This window comes from Lactuca serriola, chromosome 4, assembly GCF_051521515.1.
Source record: "Lactuca serriola cultivar US96UC23 chromosome 4, Lser_US96UC23_V15, whole genome shotgun sequence".
NCBI classification, from domain to species: domain Eukaryota; kingdom Viridiplantae; phylum Streptophyta; class Magnoliopsida; order Asterales; family Asteraceae; genus Lactuca; species Lactuca serriola.
In genome coordinates this window covers 173536213-173538939 of record NC_136411.1, presented here as the reverse complement: position 1 = coordinate 173538939, position 2727 = coordinate 173536213, and positions in this window count along the sequence as shown.

Genomic DNA, 2727 nt, shown 5'->3' with positions numbered 1-2727 from the left:
TTTTGGTATATAAGCACTTCTGAATCCGGCAACCCAAGCGGCCCTCCAAACCGGAACCCCCGTATCGCGAGTGGTTAAAAAGATATTATAACGGCATTATATAACCCATAATAATAGCCCAAATAATTATTCTAAGGACCTAATAACATTACTATAATTATTTAGAAGCTATATTAAAATTTTCATAGGCGTAGCTCACTTACAACGGGTTTTATAGAAAATCGGGTTTCGCTTGGAGCAGCGTTTCCGAAACGAAAGACCTTTTTTTCTCGGGACTCCGGAGCCTCGGGGCTTCCTTCGGGTGCTAGGGGGTTCCTTAGGGTTTAGGGGGTTGGAATGGGTTAGAAAGAGAAGTGAGAAAGGTGTGAAAATCCAAGAGAATTCGCAACCTATTTATAGGGTCAGCAACTTCGGACTACATTGCGCGTTCAGCAGGTTACGTGGGGCGTAACTTCGGATAGGGACAACAGATGGCGAAGGCTCGGTGGTGCGACGTGTTCACTTCTGGGCCGAGAAGACCAGCTGTACACTGCACGTATGAGATCTTGGACATTGAGCGTAATGCGAGGGGTGGCATGTCACAATCCGGAGCGAGCTCATCGGACGGCTGGGACTTAGGCCACGTCATCAATCCATGCATCAGCTTCGCAAATTGTCCCCTTATCTTCTAAAATTCGTAACTTTTGCGTACGAGCTCTGTTTTTGACGTTCTTTATATCCACGCGTAGGCGGGAACGTACTCTACAACTTTCGTTTAGACTCCGTCGGCTAATTTTGACTTTATTTTAAAAGTTATATTATTAAGAGGCCGGGACAGGATTGGTCCGTTAAAATCTCATAACTTCTTCATCCGTCGTCCGTTTTCGTCTAACTTTTTATTGTTACGCTACTATTAACGAGATCTTCGATTCTCATTTAGGTTGAGTCGGCTAAAAACTGCTCAATCTAATATTCGAACTTCGGGTTGTACACCGTTAAGCCGAAACTTCGAAAAATCATAACTTCCTTATACAAAGTCAGATTTGGGCGTTCTTTTTATGGACGCTCTCGGTTTAACGTATTCTACAACTTTTGTTTAGATTGCTAAGGCTAAAAGTCGCTCTATCGTAAAATCACTATTTACGTTTCCCGGTGTCGCGCCGGTTCCGTCGCGAAACTTCGACAGGTCATAACTTCTTCGTTATAACTCGGATTTCGGCGTTCTTTACATGTACGGAACCCTTGTAACATATACTAAAACTTGGTTAAGATCAAGCCTTATAAATAATCTTCCATCAAAAACTCATTTTTGATGTTTATTGTCTCTAAATTGACTAGCTCGGATCTGCGGGCGTTACATACCTTTAGAGCTTCCCCACAAAAATTGTCTTCGGATTTTTTCTAGTTTATCTATCACACCTTGCGGTGCCACAAAAAGTGACAGATAGCAGGTCAGAAGATTCCTAAGGACGGATTGTACAAGAGTTAGTCTCCCCCCGAATGATAGAGTTTCCGACTTCCATTTTGATAGCTTCGCGTGGAATCGGTCGATCACTAGTTTCTAGTTTCTTTTTTAATTTGTTATTCGCCCCAACTGGGACTCGAGATAAGGGAAAGGTAATGTGGTCGGCTCGCATCCCAGTAATCTAGCAAATCTCGTCACCTCATGCATGTTTACCCCTATCCCAAACACCCGAGATTTGTTGAAGTTGACTTTGAGTCCAGAGTATACATGAAAACAATGTAGAATTCTGGGCAAAATTTTTATGTTCTGTTCCGACCATTCACCTAAGAACAGGGCATCGTCGACATACAATAAGTGAGAGATTGAAGGGCCATCGTGTGGGATTTTAAGGCCGTGGAATACTCCCATATCACAAGTTTCCCTCATAGCCACACTTAAACCCTCCATTATGATAATAGAGAGGAATGGAGAGATTGGATCACCTTGTTTGACTCCTCTCGAAATGGGGAATTCGTCAGTGGGGTTCCTATTGACAAGAACCGATGATTTTGAAGAGGCCAAGCATCCGTTGATCCAGCATCTCCATTTATCTCCAAATCCCATGGCTTTCATGTTTAAATCTAGGAATTCCCAATTAATCGAATCAAATGCTTTGTTGAAATCAACTTTGAAGAGTAAAACATTGTTTTTTTCCTTCTTAGCCCATGAATAGATTTCATTAACCACCAATGGACCATCGATTATGTTCCGTCCCTCCACGTACGCAGATTGTACCTCATCAATACAACTTCCTAATACCCTCTTGAGTCGATGAGCAAGAATTTTTGCTATGATTTTATAAATAGAACCGATTAGACTTATCGGTCGATAATTACTAAGCATGAGAGGGTCTTTGATTTTGGGGATTAGAGAGATGAAGGAGGATTTGCAAGAAAAATCAAGTTTCCCGTATCTCTCAAAGTGTTTGAATACCGCAACAATGTCACCAAATACAACATCCCAATATTTTTTTGAGAAACTTAAATGAGAATCCGTCTGGGCCAGGAGCTTTCTAATTTCCACACGCCCAGACAACAGCTTTAAGTTCTTCTAAAGCGATCGTGGCTTCCAAAACATCATTGTTGATAGGTAGAATGCGTTTGAATTGACTGCTAACCAACTTGGGTCTAGAAGGCCACTTCTCCTTGAACTTATCTGCAAAAAAAATTGAAAGCTTCCGATTTAATTAACACTGGAATGGTACACCAATTACCGTTGATCATAAGGCCATCAATCCTATTTTC